Raw genomic sequence first — 25,877 nt, forward strand, 5'->3', positions numbered from 1 at the left:
ATCCATCCGAGCAGTTAGACAGACAAACAGACAGATAGGCAGGCAGAAAGGCAGGCGAATCCGTTATTGAATGATGCCGCCGCCACCATGGCCGCCGGGCGCAATCTTCAAGAACTTCGATGGCCTGGTCCCGGCTAGTTAAAATCGATTTAAAAAGTGAACCACCCCGAAACAAACGAAGAAGATGACACAGTGGGGTATAGAATCTCAATTACCTCCGCTGGTCCCGGTTAGGAGTGGGGCAAAAAACCGACTCGGTGTTTTTGGTCGCATGAAGGAGAGAAACGATTGTTCCGACAATCGCATGTACCCTCGCCCCACAGTTAATTAGGTATTAAGAAGTTTCATGTCTATATTAGTTTCATCAAAGCAAATGAGACAGTAATTTGAAGCACAAGTACTATAAGAGTTTGATCAGAATTATGCATGCGGAATATAGGTTAGGATTTCCATATGTTTAGTTCGAAACCATATTCTATCACCCAAACCCTAAAATGGGTTTATTACAATCTCTATATAAGATAGTCATTATTTAAAAAATGTTAGAATATTACATTCACATTTTTAGCAATTCAGTGCTGTCAAAAATTTTGGCAATTAGGTGGCGATACAGATGTTTGAACACCCGTACAAATTAGAAACATAAAAAATCTGTTGAAATCAAATAACAAAAGATGGCCGATCCAAAAATAAAGTGCATTAGGAATGTGCATCCACAATTACCGCCTAGTTGTCTTCTTCTTATTGGCATTACATCTCCACACTGGGACAAAGCCGCCTCGCAGCTTAGTGTTCATTAAGCACTTCCATAGTTATTAACTGCGAGGTTTCTAAGCCAGGTTACCATTTTTGCATTCGTATATCATGAGGCTAACACGATGATACTTTTATGCCCAGGGAAGTCGAGATAATTTCCAATCCGAAAATTGCCTAGACCGGCACCGGGACTCGAACCCAGTCACCCTCAGCATGGTCTTGCTTTGTAGCCGCGCGTCTTATCGCAAGGACAGGACCGGAAAAGAAACCACTGCTATTAGTCTGCTTCGTAGCAGTCCATCTTACCGCTAAGCAATGAAAGGCTTGAAAAGCCCCCGAGATGCATTGTTTTCACTTATATTTCACTTTCGCTGTGTGATTTGGGCTAGCTAAGGCTAGAACAGGTGTTCACAAATTGTTATCAATATGCGATTCATAGACCGTTTGTTGGGATTCCCGAAAAATGGAACATCCGATTATAGCGATGGCTTGTGACATTTTAAGTCTGTAACACAATTGTGATAGATCAAATTAAAAATGAACTTCAAAAATTCATTGCGAATGAAACATAAAATTTATTGTTGGTCTCTATATCAGAGCAACCTGAAACAAAGAAAATGATACATAATTTAAACGATGAACGAGGTATCATAAATTTATCATATTTTTTATCATGTCATGATTAACATATATTTACAGAATGGCTATTCACTATTTCTTTTTGCGTGCATTCATTGCAAGTGCAAGCATACGTCATCATAGAGTATAGAAAGGTTCGTTTATTTTAGCTATGGGAGAATTATAGGTCAATATTATTTTCTATGTCACCTGTGTCGTAGCCTTTACTGCGACCATGCATTTTTGATAATGTAACTAATGGATAAAAAATCAAAGTAAAATCCAATCACAATCAAAATGTTGTGCCGAATCAAGTCGACCGAAGAAACAAAGTAAGTAATCCAACCGCGGTAAATAAGACCCAGATGTATTTTGCTCGGAACGCTTATCAGAAAGTCGTACTCATTTTTATTTATCAAACAGCTGGGGCTCCACCAATTTCTTACGACTGCTAATAGGCAGCTAATCAGAATCAGATAAGGTCAATGGTGGTAACAAATTACTATATGCAACCGGAAAGATACGATCGGATTGATGTCATAAAAATCTGGTATTATGCAGTTGTTAATATGATAATGAAAGGTATTCCCCGCAGGGGTCCGGTTCCGGTCACAGGTACAACATTATCAGTTATAGCACCGCCCTTTTTTACTAAATGCTGTACCGATCTCTTCACTAGAGAATGGCAGCAAATTGACTCGTCAACGCCTAGTGATCTATTTACAGATCAGAAAAGTTTAACGCACAGTTATAGATCAGATGCATTTCCGGTTATTTCTGAGAACAGGGTGACCAAATGACCCTTTCGGCCAAATAACACTTCCTACCAAATGACCTTTTCGGGCAAATTACCCTTTCGGCCAAATAACCTATTCGGCCGGTTTGCCCTTTCGACCAAATGGGTTTCGGCCTAGTGATATTCGGCCGAATGGGTTTCGACAAAACAACCCTTTCTTCACTGAAAATACGGCGTTTTGATATCTTTGGGACGGAATGAAAGCGAAACGTGGATCACAAGAAATCGGCTCCTTTGGTTTACTGCAAGGTTTAGAGAGGATTCCCGAGACTGTGAAAAAAAGTCATGTATTAAGGTACAGCCATCGGGGGTGACAATGGGTCTGGGGGGTGAGAATGCGTCATCGCTCTAACCGGCAGCCTGGAGGGCGTAGAGCAAAATCGTTCAAAAAGGTCTCTTGTATTTTAGCCATCTTGCCCTCAGATACATTCAATATATTCTACAAGGTTTCCAAGTAGTTGAAACAGTTACCCATTCTCACCCCCATTTGACCCATTGTCACCCCCGACGACGGTACCCCAAAAACACGCGACGCGACCAACGCGATGCGATTCTATCGCTTGGCGGCTGCGATTCTGTCGCCGTTGGTATGGAAGGGTAAATGGAACATTGCCTGCAGCGACCGAACGATAGAATCGCGGCGATGAAATCGCTTAGGTCTGGGGGAGCCTACAGTGATGATTGATGTGCTGGGCAGATCAAAAATAAAACAATAATCTTTCTATTTGTTTACTACATTTAGCACGTGAAGCTGCAGGGCAGAGAACTGCAATTTTTACACAAGTTTATGCAAAGTGGACGTTCTCACATAGGGTGGTCGGTACTGGCCATTTTTCTCAAATACCGGTATTCGAAATTTAATGGAGTCAATACCGGTAATACCGGTAGAATACCGGTTTTTGTGATAATTTCAGCTTGTGAAAGAAAAACTTTGATTTGGAGTTTTGGGTGAAAAACAATATTTGTTGACAAACTTCTAATGTTAAAATCATTGCTTGTTGAGCTAGAAAAAGAGAAATTTAAGTTCTCTCTGGTTCAACCGAAGTAGGACCGTCGAAAATCAGTGTCAAATACTTGCCTTTAATCCCTTCTAATTCATAGTGGGAGAATTCCTTACGGATTGTCTGCGAGGATCCTGGCGTCAACGTATTTGCCACCAGCAGCGCTACAGTCTCTTCCCAAGTTTTTCTTTAACCGATTAACCAGAAAAATATCCATAGAGGCATCTTCTTCGTACCGATCGTCAGGAATGATTTGCAGAAAATCGTTTTTCATAAGTGATCTCCGGAAAAGCAGTACTATGGCTCGTACCTTTTTCACAGTTTCATACATTGCAAGAAAATTATCGAAGATATCAACAATGTTCATTGAAGAAAAAGTCATTCGCAGTTTGACAGATGGCTAAGAAAATGAAGCAACATGTATGATTAATGACGATGTTGATCGATTTTTGTTGTAGCGTAAACGTCGTCAATGATGCTTACTTGGGCAAAGTTACTCATGCGCGCATTTAATTGTTGTAGTTTTGCTCGATGAGACTTTACTGCTTGTAACCGAATATCTGCCCATCTATGTTGGAGTTCCTGTTTATATGGGATTGTTATGCGATTCCAGGTAATTGAGCTGATATAAGTAGGTGAAAATTATTCGGAATTTTTGATATTGACAGCGAAATTTGAAATACCGAAAATACCGGTAGTTTCCGTCTCTAATACCGGTATTTTCGGTACTTAAAGTTGGCCGGTAATACCGGTATTACCGGTTTCGGTACTACCGGTTAGACCACCCTATTCTCACATGGAGGTAGACACAGTGCATGAGGTAATCGAGAGAGCGAGGAAAAAAACACCACCGATATCAAGATTCCTCATAATTGGGCTATTTTTATCAGCAGTATTCGCCGGAAAGTACATTTAACGTTATTCAGATGGAACAGAAAGAGTTTTTGAATTTGAAATCATTAGAAAGAAGATATCAAATACCTAAAAGATCAACAACAGGCATGCCTTTTCGCATGAATGATGTCTTGGTGTTCAGATATTCAACTGAGAACCCAGGAGTGGTGGAATATAAAGCCGATGTAACGGATGAAGATTTCAACAGCATTCAAATGTGTGCAGATACGACAAGCAACGTTAGTCGTGTAAGTTTGAAACCAATCTCAAATACACCGATCGAACTACCATCTGCAAAACTCGATGATCTGCGGAAATTGATGCTGCGGGTGAACAGAAAGACTATTACGCGACATTATTGAACACTTTGGTTCCAACCAAAAAGGGATGAAGGACGAAAAATACAGTACCAGATCATGTCGAAGCAGATCTGGTCCCTCTTGATGGCCTTGTCGATGATCCATTAGAAGGCAGATACCTAGAAGCTGAAACTAAAGATGACTGCATAAATGCCCTTGAGTTGTACGATTAATTTGTATTTGCAATAAGTTCAATAATATTTTATAAACCTTTTAATAGATTACATGAACATACTAAACTGCAAATAATTCATGCGACGTAACATGTGAAAATTTTCAGCTATTAGTCTGAACCTTCAGCGATAAAAATACATCACTACAATTACTCTGCTACTATTTCATATCCTTTGAAACTATGAAAAAGTGTACAAAATTGTCAATTAAAATTCCATACATGAATAAACATATCTTTGCTAGTGATAAAAAATAAGTATTTTATGATTGATTGTCTTTAACCTATGTGTTTAACCAAGCTACTAACACTCTATAATAGAGGAAGGTGGTCGATTGTCGGTACCTCGTCGTAACTTTTAACAGAAAACAGAATATTGACATTTTGATATAAGTCATACGTGTGCTATATAAGCACGATCTTGTTATGCTCATTTCCGAAGCACTTAGAAGCCTTTGTTTCATTTTACAGGGAAAACAAAGCAAAGATTTTTTTTGGTCATTTTCCAAGTGTTATAAATCGAAGTAAAAAGATCGGATAGGTAAGTGCATTACGTATTTACAAAGCAAATTTACTCTATTTTGTGATTCTTACTAATTTCGGTTGTCGGCACCCAGGTGGAAACGGTGAAATATCACGGCAAATCATCAGTTTAATGCCTAATTTCAGGCTATAAGCCCAGTTGTAAGCAAGAACAACAATTATTTGTTGTTTTAATTGGCTTTTTCGGTGACAATTAAATCAAAACAGCAATTTAGCGTTACGCGTTTCGGCTTACCACGATTCAGCCATCATCAGACGCCTAAAATCACATTTATTACGATTTTCACAATCAAACAATAATTCACACAAAATACACTTACTACTAGCTGGCAACCTCCTAACTGTTCAGTCAGACAAACATAGGGTAGGACGGTATAATATGCCCCCCCCCTAAGGCAACTCCTGGATAACTTTTTACTTTTCAACGCAATTTAGGCAAACTTTGTCAGGGTGTCGACTAAAATTTTAGAATGAAATTCCCTGACTTTCCCTGACTTTCCAGACCATTTCTCGAAAAATTCCAGGTATGAAAAAGGTTTTTGCCTTTCTCGTACAACAAAGTTGTACCGAAAGGCTATATGATTGCTTCAAAAAAGAACTTTTGATAGAAGGCCCGGAGACCCATAGTGTTATATACCGATCAACTCAGCTTGACAAACTGAGGTGATGTCTGTGTGTGTATGTATGTGTGTGTGTGTGTATGTGAGTATGTGTACAAATTTTGTAGACACATTTTTTGGAACTTAACATTATCCGATTTACTCGCAACAAGCATTCGACGGGGAATGCGGTCCCATTGTATGCTATTGAAAATTGGCTCGATCGGACATTGCATTTCGGAATTATTGAAAAATCATTGTTTTTTCCCAAGGGTCCCCCCTCGGAAAAAAAAATTCAAAACCAAAATTTTTTTCCGAAAATGATGGCGATGCATTTTAACTAATCTAAACACATGCAAAATGATCGAAAAAATGTGATCTATTCTCCTAAAGAGCTTTTTGACCTTTCTAATGTGATTCTTTCAATATATTTTATAATGCACGAGAAAGGCATCATCACTGCTAGGTGGATTAATCTGGGTTTTTTTTTCTATTTCTAGAAGCACATGAAAATCTCTGCATGTTTGATTCCTATCCATATGAGTTCCTGAGTTACTGGAAGCCTTATGACTTCTAGAAGCAGAACATTAAGGATATGTAGAATTTCATAGGAAATTCTGGTCGTTCACAAAGAATCAAGTAAATGCGCAGAACTCCTGAAAGGTTTTCATAATTTACTCCAATGTTAGAAACTTTCTGGTGCATTCATCCACCATTGGAAATTCCCACAGACTTTCTGGAGTCACAATAGACCTCGAAGACTACTGACACGACTCTTTTGACACGACTTCAGAACAACTTTTTAAACTATCGTGGGAGCTTCTAGATATACTTCTAATTCTGTTAAAAAAAACTTACGGGTTAGGTATTTTTGTGGACATCGAGAAACCTCCATTGGGTCTCAAGAATACTTACGAAGTAAGAATTCATATTCACTCTCTGTGGAGTTAATGGACTTCTAAAAATAGTCACGGACGCTGCAATCTTCCAGATAATCAAGAATACAATCCCTACAAGATCACATAAATCCATGCAACACTTACAGCCTAGAAAAACATTCTAACCATGCAATACTTTAAATATGTTGGTCTGAATACACTCAAGTCGTTTAATATTTGTCGATTGTGGCCTTTGCCAATGGCCCCATGGAAAAACATAAAAAAGGTCATGTTTGTGAAGAAGTGCCATAACTAGTCTCATATGCTAAGGGGAGCTACACCTACTAAATTTATTTATCGAATTTTAGTTGTTTGCCAAAAGCTAATCAATTGTCTTGGAATTCCAGGATTGTTTAATTTATAAAAAGTTCAACTACTATCAACTAGATGTCAGACAAGTACAACAAGCAATGAAACTTTATAAGAAACATCTAATGGAGTTTTTTGATGAACTCGTGGAAACATGTTTGAAGATTCCTTGGCATATTTTTTGTATGAATCCTTCCACGAAGACATTTCAATTCAAATTTGAGTAAACACCGTACAATCTAGCAAGTTTTTGGAGCGTAAACATAACATCCACATCCATCAAGGAGCTCCAGGATTAAACTATTGAGCAAGCTCTTGGAAATCCACTGGGATTTTTCTTTGTGTTTCAGTGAAAATTCTGAAGTAATTTAGAAAATTTTCTGAAGGGAATAATTATTTTCACAAGATATCCCGAAACATTTTCACTGGAGTAATTTCTGGACAAAATTCTCAATAATCAACCAGAATATTTTCTGATAAAATTGTTTTATAAACATCAAAAGCAGCGAATGTAAAACTGAAACATTTCCATTGACAACAACATTATCCTTTTCTTGCGTCCGAGTATGGTTATGGAGTATCGAAAAAACGTTAAACGTACATGAGATAGCTGATTATATGATGCTTTAATCTACTGTCATTCTCTCTACAGGACTAGTATCTAAAGAAGTGAGGATCGACCAATGACTTTAAAAGCCCGTCATCAAATGAAAGTTTACGAAATGTTTTTAAAACAATCCCTACAGAATCTTGTTTGGGGATGATGCTGATGCTGTGGAGTGTTGTCAAAGGTCCACAAAAATAGTATTCGGCGTTTTTTTCAACAAGCCTTTGAATATCTAGTTTTTGGTTGCATGTTGAACATTATTGATGATTATTTGTGGATCGGTTCTGAACTATGGCACATTTCAGCCATTTGATTCAGTTTAGACTGCTTAGACTAGATAATTTTCAAAAAATTGGGCGCTGCATTTTCTTCAAAAGGAAATATATATTGTTGGTTACTTATCAGCAATTTAAATTTATCAAAATAGATCGCATTTCTTCCAATATCATAAGCACATTAAGGTCGATACAAACATTTAAAAACTATTTTGTCTCCCCCTCTAAAAAATAATATTTTGAGGGGGCAACAAAATAAAATTCGGATAATTTGAGGATTCTTTAACAAATCCGAGGAGTTTTTTGATTTTTTTCATTTCAATATTTATTTTTTATTATCCCCCCCTTTACTTTTCGGAGACCAGTAGGACAAAATGTTATTTAAATATTTGTAACGACCTAATATAATTTTATTAAGACTCTCGCGAAGAATGATTAAGTATTTGAACGCTATATGAGGAAACTGCAACCAAAAAATCAAAACGACTCTGACACTCAAACTAAATAATCTTCAATATTGAAGAGGACTTAAAAAATCTATTTGTATCAGGGCTCAACAGTGATCATTTGAACAACATTGATTTGGAACCTGTGTTATTGCTTAGATATTAATAGAAACAAATTCGATTACCATGGGGTACATGGAATGGGCCCGGAGTAAACTCTTATTCTAGAGACTGTCAACGGTCACACAAAAAAGATTCAAAGCTTGATAATGAAAGTGGTTGTCGACTGTAACTGCCTCGGAGTATTGTTTTGTTTATCGGCTATGCAGTCTGATTACCAGCTAAAACGCTATATTAATTCTGATCCGAAGTTTCGGTACTTTTATTGATCCTATTTCAATGGATTAAAATGGTTCAGCGTTTCATTGTCATAAGTGTTTAGCATATTGCTCGAAATGAAAAAAATCACTATAAATTTTCAATATTGGATTTTGTGATTTTTTCCCTGACCTCAATCGAAATTCCCTGACTTTCCCTGACATTCCCGGTCCAAATTGAAATTCCCTTACTTTCCCTGACTTTCCCTGACTTTCCAGGTTTTTCCAGGTAGTCGACACCCTGTTTGTGTTATTTGGTAGTCCAGGAAGTCGCAAATGTATTGCCCGTGAGTAATCATATAAAAATATTACAGATAACACGTAATAAAGCTTTTTTGAAAAGTCGTGAAAAAATTGATTTCATAGAGTGCCTGGGCAATACGCCCCACCTTAACCAAAGACGTTTCATAGCCCTTTATTAGTATTTTATCAATCCCATAATAAAAAGGCTACAAATCCTTATGTGCTTGACATTAAAAAACCAACATAAGTCCATTTAAGCAGGTTGGAATTACATTTCAAAAGTTTCCATATAATTTGGTAGCAACTGCTGCAAGCTCGCCGCGCTTGTGTCCAGTTGGTAAGGGCATATCGTCCTGCCTACACTGGGGCGTTTTGACCAGTGAAATATATTTTAAAACCCAGATTAATCCACCTAGCAGTGATGATGCCTTTCTCGTGCATTATAAAATATATTGAAAAAATCACATTAGAAAGGTCAAAAAAGCTCTTTGGGGGAATAGATCACATTTTTTCGATCATTTTTAATATTTTTGCCTTACCACCATTCAAAAAAAATTGTTCTTTGAATTTTCAAGGGGGACCTTTGGGGAAAAACAATGATTTTTCAATAATTCCGAAAAGCAATGATCGGGCCCATTTCCAATAGCAAACAATGGTCCCCGTCGAATGCAACTTGTTGCGAGTAGATCGGATAATTCTAAGTTCTAAAACGTGTGCCTACAAAATTTGTACACATACACAAAAAACAGACGTCACCTCAGTTTGTCGAGCTGAGTCGATCGGTATATAACACTATGGGTCTCCGGGCCTTCTATCAAGTTTTTTTAGCAATCATATAGCCTTTCGGTACAACTTTGTTGTACGAGAAAGGAAAAAATGCATATGTTACAAATATGCGATCGTGCGATAGTACAATGATTAGCGATAGTAAATACAATGATTAGCGCAACGGCGCGTTTTAAAAAATACATATGGATTAAAATTCGATATGTTTCCAACTTTCCTGATTCCCACGTAGTGTTTTTTCACCAATGTAATATTAAAGTTCAATAATACTAGTTGTATGTCATACATTGATTTTGCATCCCTTTGTGTAATAATTGTACAAGTACATTTGTGAAAATGAAACCAACAATTCACATAAATATAAATGAAAAACTCAAAGGTGCAGCCCAATCGGGTTGTACGCAAAGGTGACGTAGGACTACGTAGCTATTCAAAATTGATGGTATTTGCCATAATAATTTGTGTCGTTTTATTAACATTGAGCAAACTGCTCGGAGGCCAACTGAATCAAGAAGTTGAATAGTTGTTCCCAGTTGGATGGACTTTGAGTCTCTAACCGTGGAATTAACATGACTCATCGGCCGCTGAAGCCACTCGACTGGCTTTCAGTCGGGGACATCACAATCCTTACTTTGCCACGTACGCTTACATCGCGGGCGAAAACCAAACGTTTCAAATAAATATATTTGCGTTTGATTTCACGCCACTTCTGATTCTGCTTATTTCTCCTTTATTTCAGCCATTTTTGAGGATGGTGTCCTCCAAAAGGTCTTTATGCATACAAAAGAAGGTTGATCCGACAATCCGATATGAACTTTTTTAAAGTGCAAAACTCAATCGTAACTAGCAAATTTGATAGCGCGACGGAGGGAGATGATGCAATTTCAAATTAATTGCATGGAATCACTAACATCAACCAAGCTACCACGCTAAACCAGATGCCGCCCAAAACAATCCATTTTCGCAATTAACTCTTCCTTTCCATAAAATGCTGGTCCTGAGAAGAACCAATTTTCTTTTCCCAATGGGCCTTTCCAATGACTAACTGCATCTAATCGCTTGTCGCTTGCATTGCAACTGTCCGACCGCCACTTGATGATTTTTCGCTCAGCCTCTAAAATTTGAAATAAATTTTCAGCATTGCCACACTGCCACTCACTCCTTCGTGCTGCTGTGTCCGTTCCGCTACTCGAGTGTCAAACAGCTCGAATCAAAATGGCTCGCGCGCGCCGGACAGCAGCATTCTTGTATTCAATAGATTAAGCCCGTTAGCCCCTCCCCCTTGTGTGCTGATATGGGTGTAAATAAAATGTGCACTCATAACGATTAATGAAGGGACGGGGCTAATGGAATTACTTCATTAGATATAAGAAAGCTGGTTTTCGGCGCGCGCGAGCCATTTTGATGGAAATTTCGCAGACAATGTCGGAGAATGTTATTTGCCACTGCCTTGCAAGCGGGAAAAAATGCAAAAAATAATGAGATTTTAAAAAATTAGGTTTTACGTAAAACAAATCAAAACAAGATGTTTAAATAAAATGTTTAAATAAAGAAGGATTTTACTACTACTACGCGTGCGAGTCATTTTGATCGGGATTCAGCAGACAACATACCGTTTGGAGGATGGCAAGCTCTAAGAATCTTATGAAATTTTCTCGCAAGATTCTGAATTGGGTATGAGATGTTGTTTATCTAAGATGCGTTTTGTTGCGAGGAATAACAACAGAAATTTTACTCAAGACGAAGCTTCTTCATATTACAAAACATTATCTCTTAGCATCTGTCTGTCCGAGCGACGTTCACCGATGGCTGGTTGCTGTAGATAGTTTCCACTGAGGTAGCGTCTTCATTGATTTTATACAAAAGCCAACATTTTATACAAAAGAAGGTTGATCCGACTATCCGAAATAATCTTTCTTCAAAGTACAAAACTCAATCGTAAATAGCAAATTTGATAGCGTCTCGAAGGGAGAAGATGCAGTAAATTTGAATGGATGGAATCACTAACAGCAACCAAGCTACCACGCCAAACCCGATGCCACCGAAGCAATCCATTTTCCCAGTTAACTCTTTCTTCCATAAACTGTTGGTCCTGAGAAGAACCGATTTTCATTTCCCAATGCGACTTTCCAATGACTGATTGCATCCAAAACGCTTGAAGGCACCTTGCGGTGAAACTGTCCGACTGCCACTTTATGATTTTCGCTAAGCCTCCAAAATTTGGAATAAATTTTCCGCATAGCCACTGACACCCACGCCTTCATGCTGCTGTGTCTGCTCCGCTGCATCGAATGTCAAACCGCTCTTTGTGGAATCCCGATCAAAACGGCACGCGCGCAGAACAGCAGCTTTGTATTTAATAAATTATGCCCGTTAGCCCCGCCCCTTTGTGAATGATATGGGTACAAATAAAATGTGCACTCATAACGATTAATGAAGGGGCGGGGCTAATGGAATGACTTCATTAGATATAAGAAAGCTGGTTTTCGACGCGCGCGAGCCATTTTGATGGAAATTCTGCAGACAATGTCGGAGAATGTTATTTGCCACTGCCTTGCAAGCGGGGAAAAATGCAAAAATTAATGAGATTTAAAAAAAATAGATTTTACGTAAAACAAATCAAAACAAGGCACGTTACATTTTTAGCGAAGAGTCCTAGTTGGAAAATGTATCACAAATGAAAAACATTTTGTTTTGCACTTTTTTCCCAAGCAATTTTGTCAAAAATCCAAAACCCAAATATATAAGAAAGGCGAAGTAATTTTCAACCTAATCACGCTATAATCTAGCACATGAGATTCAAAATAATTATTACCAATGGGAAAAAGTATATCTTTGCCGTCATTTTTCAACGAATTATATCTGAAATCCATCTTCCACTCGAAACTTACGATCTGTTCGTAAAAAGCCGTTCTCAAATTGACTTTTCAATTTTTATGGCTCGAATTCATCTGGGGGATTACTAGGTAGTAAATATAGTCACTACATGGGAAAAAATAAGTAGAGCTCTTGTTAATACACAGAAAAACATATAATTTGTTGGTGGCAATATAATGTATAGCCTTATAAATGGTTAAACCGCCTTTTGCGGAATCCAGATCAAAATGGGTCGAGCGCTGGAAAGCAGCTTTCTTGTATTCAATAAATTAAACCCGTCAATTTGAATGGATGCAATCACTAACAGAAACCAAGCTTCCACGCCAAACGCCGATGCCACCGAAACAGTCCATTTTCGCAATTACCTCTTTCTTTTCATAAAATGTTGGTCCTGAGAAGAACCAATTTTCTTTTCCCAATTCCCACTCCCACTCCAATAATTAACTGCATCCAATCGCTTGTCGACACCTTGCGTTGCAACTGTCCGACCGCCACTTGATGGTTTTTAGCTAAGCCTCCAAAGGGTGAAATAATTTTTCAGCATTGCCACACTGCCACCCATTCCTTCGTGCTGCTGTGTCCGCTCCGCTGCATCGAACGTCGTACCGCTCTCTGTGGAATCCAGATCAAAATGGCTCGCGCGCGCCGAACAGCAGCTTTCTTGTATTTAATAAATTAAGCCCGTTAGCCCCGCCCCTTTGTGAACTGATATGGGTGTGAATATAATGTGCACTCATAACGATTAATGAAGGGGCGGGGCTAATGGGATTACTTCATTAGATATAAGAAAGCCGCTTTTCCGCGCGCGCGAGCCATTTCGATCGGGTTTCCACAGACAACGGACCGTTCGGAGAATTATGAATTCTAATAATCCAATAAAACTTTCTCGAAAGATTCTGAATTTGGTTATGAGATGTTGTTTATCTAAGATGCGTATTGTTGCGAGGAATGACAACAGAAATTTGACTCAAGACGAAGTTTCTTCATATTACCAAACATTATCTCTTGACATCTGTCTGTCCAAGCGACGTTCACTAATGGGTAGTTGCTGTAGGTAGATAGTTTTCACAAAAGTGGCGTCTTCATGGATTTTATACAAAAGAAAGTTGATCCGAAATAAACTTTCTTCAAAGTTCAAAACTCAATCGTAAATAGCGAACTTGATAGCGCGTCGGAGGGAGATGATGTAGAAATTTTTAATGGATGAGATCACTAACAGCAACCAAGCTACCACGCCAAACCCGATGTCACCGAAACAGTCTATTTTCGCAATTAACTCTTTCTTTTTATAAACTGTTGGTCCTGAGAAGAACCAATTTTCTTTTCCAAATGTTCCTTTCCAACTAACTGACACCACAATTTGTAATAAATTTTCAGCATCGGCACTGGCGGTGCGGGATCGCCACAGTGCTATTTTTATGGTCAACCTTTTCTTCATATGAAATTCTGGTTCGTTGAGGTTGAATGATCTGCAGCAACACATCGAGCACCACCACCAATGCGATGGATTTTCTTTGAAAATGTCAATAGCGTCTACGTGATGCTGTGTTCTCTCCGCTAAGATCGCTTTGATGCTTCTGCTATGCGTAAAATCTTGTTCAAACTGAGGATTAGATCCAAACCCGCAAGTGATTGATTCTTGATGTCTGTGCTAGTGATGCATGTACGTGATTGGTTAGTTTACCTATTTCTAAACTTTTTATCAATTATCGATAATAAATAGTTAAAAATCAGTATTTTCAAATAAATACAAAGAAGCGTTGACTCATCCTTGATCGAATGGTCCAAAAAAATTGAAAATCCATCGAGAAACGGCTTAGATATTAAAGTTTAAAGTCTATCATATTTTCGTGACGGTCCCAGATTTTCGAAATCGTAAAGTGTACCCCAATATAGAAAACACAGACGTAGTCCTACGTCAAAAAGCCGCATAATATGGAAATAAGGAGGTGTATGAAATCACCCATATGCCCAAACTACATCATCATTCCACCCAAACCAACCAAACCAAAAAGCAGTGGCTAACTGCACGCCTCTTCTTTCCTTCCAAAGCATGAAACAAAATGGCAGCAAACGTAACGAGCGCACGAGAAAGCATGTACGTAGGTATGCGATTTTTATTTCCAACGATGAAACTTTTACAGCTGTGTTGATGCGAGCGGATGAAGTCATCGGCTTCGGGTCTCTAGCGCGTGTGTGTTCGTCCATTAGTTTTCGTGTTCCACATTTGAAGCTTTGGAAAACTTTGCTTGAGAGGTTAGCATCATCAATAAAGCACAGAAAGAAGCAACACAAACATTCATGCTGTCAGTTATATACACGGTGCGAAATTCATTCACCGCATGCAGAAATGCTACACCCTTTAATTTGTTTTACTCAATATTGTGCGGTTACTTGCTAAGTTTTTTTAAACTTTATTAAAGTGTTATTTTAATCTCCAGATTATGTTCAACACCGTACTTGCTAAATGGACACGGTCGATTAAAGTAGCTGTTCCTTAAATAGTTCGTTAAAGTAGTCGCTAGATTATTCGCTGTTGGTTTGAGCGAGACAGAGTATATGTCAAAAAAAAATTAACCAGCAATCTGCGGTGTATTGTTCGAAATGAACGTTTATCAGCAATGGACTTTCTGCTGTACTATAGATCTCGCATAATTTATCAAAAGGACCTAAGTAACATTTTTTTCATGAATTAATTTGAGTACTGCAATCAACAGAACAACACTGGGTACTGCGGATAGAGCCGCTTTTCTGCGCTCAAGCGAGCAGAGGGATATTTTGAAATCACTCCCATAAACAAAATTATTTTGCAGTTACTTGACTGTCAAACATTTCCCGCTCTTCGAATTTCTCTTTCCACGCTGCATGAAAGCGCACAAATGCGCTAGACTCTACATGACTTTACGATTGTTTACATACATTCATGCTCCAATCAGCTGCTGAATCTGTTGAAATTTCGTAACGAGTGCTTTTTAGTTGCATTCCCACTAATTTTCCACTCGAAATATAATGTGAGAATATTTGTTACAAAGAATACAAAACTCAAACAAAATTTATTTTTATTTTTTCCCAAGAAAATAACAATACTTCTCAATATTAGATCAGAAACGAACATAACCACAATCTTCAATGTTTGGCTCCGGCACAATAGAAAATTTTGGCTTCAGTTTGACAACCAAATCGATTCTATCCGCACCACCCAGGAACAACATGAAAGCTTTTGATTGCAGTATTCAAATTAATTCATGAAAAAAAATGTTACTTACGTCCTTTTGAAAAGTTAAGCGAGAATTCATGAAAAAAATTTACTTAGGTCCTTTTGAAAAGTTATGCGGGAAATGTAATAAAATGCGTAAAGCCAAAATAGAACTTTTTGGGAACTTGCAAGTGTTCTGATTGTTTAAGTTGACTTTTTGTAAATTTATTGGTCAATATTTAAGAAGTGCAGTTAAAAGAAAAGTGCATACTTAGTTTTTTTTTCAAATTTGATTCAGACTATCTTTTGAAAAGGGTCAAACTTGTTTTTACTGATTTTTTCAAATGGATATAATCGAAAACGACCTTTCCTACAAAAAGTGTTGTATGGGTGACTATCGCAAAATCAGTCAAACTTTCTAATAAAACTTTTGAAAAACTCAAAATTGAACCCTACACTAAAAAATCGATTTAAAAATTAAAAGTCGATTTGCAAAAAAAACGCCCTTTTCGATTTGGATGAAATTTTGTCTCAAGATAGGTGATTATGTTCCCTACCAACCGTCCATACATCGAAAGCTGGGCACTTTGAAGGGAAAAAATTTCTTACAAAAACTTTTTCTTGACGGAATTGATTTTTCAGTGTCTTTAAGGGTGAATTTAACATATGTATACATAATATACTCATATTAAGTATTCATGTACAGTCAGGCAGAGTACAATGTTTTGGTCGTAACTGGTCGCAACTAGAAATACTAGAATAAGAGATCGGCGAAGACGCCATCTTGGTTCCAATCGAACCGTCAAAAGTGGTTCCATTTCGACTTGTTTACTTTTTGCTTCCATAAGAAGCAAGCAAAAGTTCATGTGCTGCCAGTATCATTGTCATGATTTCATGCATTTTCATACGTTGCCATTTCGACAGTTTTCACTCCGCCGGTCTCTGGTTATAGGGTGGCTAGTCGCAACTAAAGAAGCTAATAATGGAATATAATATTTTTTTTTGAAGATATAAACCCCTTCTTAATATTACTCTTAATTTAAAAACAAACTATATTTAGTGACTGAATTAGACAATGTATCATAAAAATATATTTGCTTGGGGTTCTATAACGATGGCTTTCATTGGTTTAATTTCAGATGAAAATACACTGAAAATAATTCCGACAAGAAAAAGTTTTTGTTAGAAAAACTTTTTTTCCTTAAGAGTGCCCAGCTTGCGATGTATGGACGGTTGGTAGGGAACATAATCACCTATCTTGAGACAAAATTTCATTTAAATAAAAAAGGGCGTTTTTTCGCAAATCGACTTTAAAATTTTTAAATAGGGCTCAATTTGGATTGTTTCCGATATTTTCACTAGAAAGTTTGACTGATTTTGCGATGGTCACCCATACAACACTTTTTTGTGGGATGCGTCGTTTTTCTATTATATCCATTTGAAAATATTAGCAAAAAAATTTCAGCTCTTTTCAAAGGATAGTCTAGATTAAATTTGGAAAAACATTTTTGTTTTCATTTCGGATCATCTGGTGATTTTTCATTTCTCATTTTTCATTTCTTACTTCTTACTTTTCACTCCTCACTTCGCACTTCTCACGTCTCACTTTTCACTTCTCACTGCTCACATCGGCCCATAGGGGAAAGAAATGGCAGAAATGACGCTCAACTTTTAAAAAGAACATATGTCACCTTTTTTCATGAATTAATTTGTGTACTGCAATCAAAAGCTATCATATTGGTCTGTTGCTCGCAATATTAAAATTCATTCATGAAAATATGTTTCTTAGGTCATTTTGAAAAAATAAACGAGAATTTTCAGTGTATACATGAAATCTTAAAATAGGTACTTTTTAACTCATTAATGGGTTTCTATGTTTCTTTGTGAAGTTTTTTCTTCCGTGTAAGCTGTGTATTCTACACGCTTACTTCAGTTCACCCAAATATAGGTGAAAAGTACCTATAATCGCCAAAAAGTGCACATACGTATTTATGGGTAAAGTGACATTTACCTATATATGAGTAAACCGATTTCACCCCGAGCTTCACCCATAAATAGGTACTTGAATGACAGCGGTTTATTAGTAAATTTCACCCAAATTTGGGTAATTTTTCATTGTTTTGTTCTTGCTTGAGACATTCAAAATATTGAAATTTTCGAAATAATTGTTTAAAAAAGTATTTTTTTTATTAAAATTTTATTTCAAAAAGATGCAATACATAATCCTTGATTTTAAAACTTACTGACTGGAACACCATATCGGAGCTACTGGTTACTGTTGGACAGGGGAAAGCAGGATCCATGCCTTATAGGTAGAGTAGCAGTATTTCAGCTTTCCGGTGGCTGTATTGGCGGAAATTGAAGTTTAGGGAAGTCCATTCTCGTCTCGACGACGCTTGTGAGCATATAGATGTTAATGATCATTGTAATTATCGAAATTGTAATTGTTTCCTCCGTGCGAATCATGAATCTATATCGTTTAGATCTCGTTCGGCCTCGGGCAACTTCGCGAATATTTCGCACTCTTTTTCGGTAGCTATTACCTTGCGCACGATAATCGTTACTTTCCGGTGTATCCATATCTGGTCAGCAGTACCAAGACACATCCAGTGACCACTGCCACTACGTCATTCTCTGCCTCCAAAGATGTTCCGTTCAGTGCATAGCAGCCTTCCTCCGAAGTTCAAGCTTCGCGCAGCCACAGATAAGTTCAGCAAATCCCATATTGAACTATCTACTCTGAGGCGTAAGGACAATGTCATCCTCTTTACATAATCAATCTTTAGGATCGCTTAGGCATATATGTTCTTCCATTCGACCGCTTCCACTCAGCGGTTCCACCACCAGGTCAATTGCTTCAATAATTTGTAACTGCACCATTTTAACCTCCGTTGTCATCGTTGTATGCAGAGTCTGCAGTTTTACCCATCGTCAGACTCTTTGGATGGTACCGAAGTAGATAGGATAGAGCGACCGGCAAAGATCACAAGCCGTTTCCGTCCCTACAAGCAGTCGGAGACGAAGTGTCATGGTAAGGGTTAGAGTGCCGAATCATTTCAACTTACGTTTTGACAAATATTGATGGGTGTTGACCGCTGCCTTCCAAATCAGGTGGACTAAATCTGTTGGGAGTACCCGTAAGTTGGATGTCATTTCGTTCCGGCGGACGACCTATCTGCAAGATGGAAAAAGGAGTCTCTTTATGGACATTGGAGGCATGGATAATAAATCAAACTTACCAGGTGTGTGGTGTGTGGCTTTCACAACAGGTGTAAGCTTCTCTACTGCAGGTTGATGTTTATGTTGAGCGTGGTGAAAAGGCAACAGAACACGCAGGATTTCAATGAAGGTGCTCCGGGCATTTGAAAGTTCCCAATGAATGAATTAAGGTTGTTGACTTTACCTCCTGATGCTACAGTGATTGAAATTGGATGCACCCCTTGTACAAAATCTGCAGATGACTGCTGATTCGGTTCCGCATTTTCGTTGGTTGCGGATCTGCTAGGTTGGAGTCCGTTGTGGATGCTTCACCGTCGTATATGACACTGTAGAGAGATTATTTGATACCTAGAATTTATTGAATAATAATGTAAAACAGAAGATGTTATATTATATTTTCGGCATTAAATATTTACTTACATTTATTGGGCCACAATCCGCCGGAACAGAACAGTTTTCAGATACTATCTCGGAATCTCGGATTATGTTCGACAACAACTTGAAAACAAAAACAACAAAGTCATTATTTTTCACCCAAATATGAGTAAATTCATTCACTCATAAATTGGTAAAGTCACTTTATCAACAATATGGGTAAAATTTACCGATTTTCTCAGTATATTTTACTTATAATATGAATGAAATGTGCAATACCCAAATATGGGTGAATCAAGTACTCATAAATAGGTAAACTGAACTAAGCGTGTATGCTGTCAGTGTGCCGGTTTCGAATAAATTGTGTCTTGGGAGAACATAACCTAGAAAATCGATAGCTTATTTGTTACGAAATAATGATGTCTCATAACTCTTTGAATATTTACTATTTTTTGAGAAGTGCCATCATTATGAAACTCAATAGTGAACAAGAAGAAAACATTCCCCATCGAATGCAACTTGTTGTAGCAAAATCGATTCAGGTTTAGTACTAGAAAAATTGGCTAATGTTTCAATGTGCACACACATACGCACACACACACACACGGACACACACACGGACAGACAGACATTTGCTCAGTTTGTCGAGCTGAATCGAATGGTATATAATACTATGGGTCTACAAGCGCTCTATAAAAAGTACGTTTTGGGAGTGAAATGAAAGCCTTTCTGGTACAACTTTGTTGTACGAGAAAGGCAAAAAAGGTAACATTTTTGAAGATGGAAGCAATTTTATATCATATTAACCACTGAGAAAAGTTATTTGGTTGCCCAACTGAGTGTTCCTGTGCAAGTTTTGCGGACAGTATGCAAGCGTCGCTCCAGAATGTTGAGCAAACAAACATTAAAAGTTACATCAAAACTGTAACTTTTTGTATTTTTCTATTATTTTTATTACGTAATACAAAAATACTCCCATATTCACATAGGATTATGGTTTTACAAATATTTATAGGTACCAACTGATTTTGACCCTTAGTTAGTTATAGTTTTCTAGAAATCAAAGTGGGGCGTTTTGGCCAGGTGGGGCGCATTATACCGTCTTACCCTAACTATTTTTTTTTCCTTTCTCGCTAATCTCTACCACTCAAATCACAACTCATCGATTACGTATTTTTTCTCACTCTCAGTCATTCGTCCGTTCTCTCCTCTCAGGTACTCTTCTCAATTCCGCCAATAGACCGTTGTAGGTTGTATCAAATATACCACACTCCCGCTGTAGGTTGACCGTATGCGCGTAGCCTTGTTTTTTTTTTGTTTGGAATACATCCGCAATTGTCCTGGTCGCCTGGTCTTGTAGTCGGTTCAAAATTTTAGTTTTATTGAAGTCGAATACAATATTCTTTCATGAAGCCAACCCCGATCGCGGATTTCTGTTTTTGCAGTCATTCCTGTGTTCTGCTATCCTCACTTCAAGCATTCTTTTCGATTGGCCGATGTAAACCTTTTTGTCATCCGTTCCACAAGGTATGGAATACACCACGTTTTTCGGTTTTCCTGGTGGGATCGGATCCTTCATTTTGCTAAACAGTTTGTGTTTTATTTTGTTCTGTGGTCTTGAAGCAAGGATGACGTCATCTTTCCTTAGGATTTTACGCAACTTCTCGCTGAGACAGGGTATGATTAAACCCCTGTCAGAACAACAATTTTTAAAATCTTGACAAAATGTGTATAATGTACTTAAATGCCAAAAATTTCATTACTATTGCCAAAATAAATTTCGATATTTTCAGCCATAGCACCCTCAATTCATATTTTTGCCTTTCTCGTACAACAAAGTTGTACCAGAAGGCTATAATTTCACTCCAAAAGTGTGTATGTGTGTAGCCCATAAATATTTTTTTTGTTAAACGCGTTTCATATAGAAGGGCTTGACAGATTCGAGTGCAACTGGATTCATTCGACGGAGCAAATTTCCTAGTTGGACACTATTGTTTTTGTTTTTTTAGTAAATCAAGCAGTTTGGATTATATTTTTATTTTTTAATCAACAAAAACACAAATGCACATTGAATCATTAATCATTTTAGCCGTGGCGCAACCCACGGTAACCCACGGTAAGTAATTTTTAAGCAACGTACTAGAATTGCACTAAATCTTTTTACCGCCGAAATGTAGGCAATAAGCACTGCATTTACAACATTAATTCGAATTCAACATATTGAATCGAGAAAGGCATCATCACCACCGGTGGATAGATTTGGGTTTTTAATTATAAATGAGTTTTTGGGGGTGTCAACAACCGACTACCTTTTTCAGAACGGCATAAAAACAACGCTTAACAAAATCGTTAATAAAAATCCAATAGATGGAATAAATCAAAACTCTTCACCTGTTATTAGCTTATGCCTATAGGCTTTCATTGATATGAAAATATCATCCCATTGTGCAAATGTAGGATAGCTATGAACTAAAAACAAAAGGGTGCCGACAACCGACTACCTTCCCTTACCTATTTCATTGTCAGATTGTGGCCTGTATCTTCCGGGCACATTTTTCTTTTTGATAAAAATTTAAATGGTGACACTGTTTTGCCTGAACACTGAACTACGTCTGTCTTTTCTATATTGGGGTACACTTTACGATTGCAAAAAATCGAAAAACGTCACGCAAATATGATAGACTTTGATCGTTAATATCTCAGTCATTTCTCGATGGATATTCAATTTTCTTGGACCATTCGGTCAAGGAAGAGTCAACGCTTCTTTTCCAATGTACACTGAGACTGAAGTCGTTTTTTACGCGTTTTTTTACACGAATCGTTTTAATGCTATTTTTTTCACTCGAATTTCGGGATTTTCATAATTTGTAATTCAATCGATTTTTTACGTTGCCCATTTCCTCCGCGTAAAACCGACTCCAGTGTGTTACAATATTTATGTATGATAATATTTACTATTGAAAACTTGCTAACAGTTTATAAAGACAGGAACACCGTCTTCGACCAGAGGTCGTACAGACTGAACACTTAACACCTAGGCAACGGACAGGACACATAACACCCAGTGGACCGGTGGAATATTCTTCGATCACGAAAAGTTTTCTCTTTACCGGGGCGGGAATCGAACCAACGCTCCATAACCCATGCGTCTAGACAATTAACGTCGCTAACCGCACGGTCACGAAGCCGCAAGCTTCTTCTTCCATAGCATTACATTCCAACTGGATCTTGAACTGCTTTTCAACTTAGTAATCTATTAGTATTCCTTTAATTATTAATAGCGGAAACTGGACACACATGATCCCCACTTTTTGTTTCGGATGTTTTTCGATGTAAAATGTTTAAGATTCACCACTTGCTTGTCTGCTCCCATTTCCAAAAACCAAAATCTGACGTAATAATGTTTGTACAGTGCTGAAACTAAAGTCGATTGCTCATGTCAAATTAATCCCTTTATGAGCTGAACATATTGAGGTTTTTTTTATTGTCTTTATTAATGAGGTTTTCGGCCCATATTGAGGTTCTTTCGAGTCTAATGAAACGCCAAATTGGTTGCTGTTGCTTCGAATTGAGATACAATAATCGAACTATTTTTACTCTCTAGCGTGTGTTTATCATTGAGAGCGGGCTTGGTAGTCATATGGCTACTGCTTCTGCCTCATACGCAGGAGGTCGTGGGTTCAATCCCAGGTCCGTTCCATTCTCCTACTTTGAATCTTTCTCTATATTTCTCATGTTCTAGCAATCGCTAGAACTGGAAATGGACTCTCATACCGTTTCCATCTCAATTCCTATACCTTCAACTTGAATATTCTAACAGTAATCTGCTAGAATTAGAAATGAACTATAAAGTGCGTTTCCAAACATCCAATTAGAAATTCCATCAGTTGCTTTCTCCTATCTATCACATTGGCAGCTCGTTAACCAAGACGGACCTCTACCTCTCGAACCTAACCCAAAAATTCCAACAAATTCCGCATGAACTCGTGGCAAGTGCAGAGGTATATTCGGCTTGCAGTGGGCGAGTGATTGCATCATCATTGTCTCCCCCTTCCCTACATTGACTTGCATTCTGACGTGGCAGGCGCCAGTATGACCTAACAAATGAGATCACCAGTACTTGTACATTGAAGATGTGAGCTTAGTCCCAACCAAACTCTGTTGGTTCCGTGTGCAAGAACAGCTGATCTGGTCATAATGGAGTAGCAACTACGGGCAGTCAATCAAGCTCAAGCTCAAGAAATCCTTCTACAATTGATTTAGTTTTAACGGATTCAAGTCAGCTGTGTGGCCAATTGGTAACTCATGCTGACTTTGACTCTGATCACCTTCCTATGACGTTTGAAATCTCACAAGAAGCCATTAAGAATCCAATCAACTCTACTTTTAATTATCATAGAGCTGATTGGGCTTTATATAAAACGTATATCGATATGAATTTTGATGTTGATATTTCTTTTGATACCAAAAGTGATATTGATAACGCTCTCGTACCTTTAACAAATTTAATTGTCGAAGCCAGAGGCATTGCAATTCCTAAATGTGAAATTAAATTCAACTCCATTATTATTGACGACGATCTTCAGCTACTGATCCGTCTTAAAAATGTGAGGCGAAGGCAATACCAAAGAACTCGCGATCCCGCGTTGAAGGTTATTTGGCGAGATTTGCAAAATAAAATTAAAAATCGTTTCGCTATTCTGAGAAATATCAACTTTGAGAATAATGTCTCGAATTTGGATCCCAGTTCAAAACCCAAAACCCAAAAAGAGGGAAATAAAATTTTATTAACAAATGGCGAAAAGGCTCGAAAACTTGCTCAGCAGTTCGAGAGTGCCCATAATTTTAGTCTAAGTCTCACTAGTCCAATTGAGGATCAGGTTACACAGAGCTTCGATCACATTCTCAATCAAGAGAATGTTTTTGATCCTTCGTTGGGAACTAATTTGGATGAAGTGGGATCTATTAATAAAAAAATTAAAAATATGAAATCACCGGATGATGGTGGTATTTTCTACATACTTATCAAAAAACTTGCTGAGAACTCTTTACCCTTTTTGGTTAATTTATTGAACAAATGTTTTCAAATGGCAAACTTTCCAGATAAATAGAAAAACGCCAAAGTTGTTACAATTTTAAAGCTGGACAAAAATCCAGCTGAGGCTTCTAGTTATCGCCCAATCAGTTTGCTTTCTTCAATAAGCAAACTGTTTGAAAAGATTATTTTAAATAGAATGATGGTTCATATTAATGACAATTCTATTTTTGCTGATGAGCAATTTGGCTTTCGCCATGGGCATTCAACCACCCATCAGTTATTAAGAGTTACGAATTTAATTCGGCTCAACAAATCTGAAGGATATTCGACTGGAGTTGCTCTTCTTGATATAGAGAAAGAATTTGACAGTGTTTGGCATGAAGGTTTGATTGTAAAATTGACGAATTTTAATTTTCCTCTGTACATTATTAAACTGATCCAAAATTATTTATCAGATCGTTCGCCGCAGGTAAACTATCAGAATTCTAAATCAGATAGATTACCTGTAAGAGCTGGTGTTCCCCAAGGCAGCATACTGGGGCCCATATTGTAAAACATTTTTACTTCTGACTTACCTGATTTACCACCAGGGTGTCAAAAATCTTTGTTTGCAGATGACACGGGCCTTTCAGCCAAAGGGCGAAGCCTTCGTGTCATTTGTAGTAGATTACAAAAAAGTTTGGATATTTTCTCCACTTGCTTGCAAAAATAGAAAATTTCCCCGAAGGCATTCAAACTCAGCTTAAAATTTTCCCACGTAAGCCAAAAGCTTCTTATTTGAAACCTTCTAGCAGACATATTGTCACTATGAATGGGGTTCCAATCAATTGGTCTAGCGAAGCCAAATATTTAGGACTTCTGCTGGACCAAAAATTAACTTTTAAAAGTCACATTGAAGGCCTTCAAGACAAATGTAACAAATATATTAAGTGTCTATATCCACTTATAAACAGAAAATCAAAACTTTGTCTCAGAACAAACTTTTGATTTACAAACAAATTTTTAGACTAGCCATGTTGTATGCTATGCCAATATTAAGCATATGCGGTATTTCGAAAAATTTCGTTTTAGGGCATTCGAAACGAAATTCCGCGGAAATCCGCGGAATTTGAGTATGGCGAAATCCATTTTTTTAATTCCGTTTCGTATTTTTAAAAAATAAAAAAAAAAATTAAAAAATTTAAAAAATTTCGACAGAAAAATCATTCTTTCAACGAAATTGAACGGAATTTCGCGGAATTTCGAAAATATTTTTTAATAATTCCAATTCCATATCATAAAAAAAATTCAGCTGCGTCGCTTAGTAAAGCCAATCAAATTCTACTCAATATTTTATGCATATAAATTCTTTTACTAAATCTCACTACATAACACAATTCTGTATCTTAAACTGAAACGCATTTAGCTTGCGACTTGAAAATTTCTTCGATGTTTTGTTAAAAGTGTTCAAGTA

The 25,877-nt window shown here is 37.5% G+C and overlaps 1 long non-coding RNA gene across 1 annotated transcript; it reads right to left on the reverse strand.

Annotated features, from left to right (window-relative positions):
* Nucleotides 1-17,957: 17,957 nt before the first annotated feature.
* On the reverse strand, nucleotides 17,958-19,516 carry LOC134219345 (uncharacterized). Its single transcript, XR_009981543.1, has 4 exons — nucleotides 19,432-19,516; nucleotides 19,032-19,359; nucleotides 18,858-18,967; nucleotides 17,958-18,794 (listed from the first exon to the last, which is right to left on the reverse strand). It is a non-coding gene; the product is annotated as an uncharacterized LOC134219345 (long non-coding RNA).
* Between the last annotated feature and the right edge of the window lie 6,361 nt (nucleotides 19,517-25,877).

Source organism: Armigeres subalbatus, chromosome 3 (genome assembly GCF_024139115.2).
Source record: "Armigeres subalbatus isolate Guangzhou_Male chromosome 3, GZ_Asu_2, whole genome shotgun sequence".
Classification (NCBI taxonomy): Eukaryota; Metazoa; Arthropoda; class Insecta; order Diptera; family Culicidae; genus Armigeres; species Armigeres subalbatus.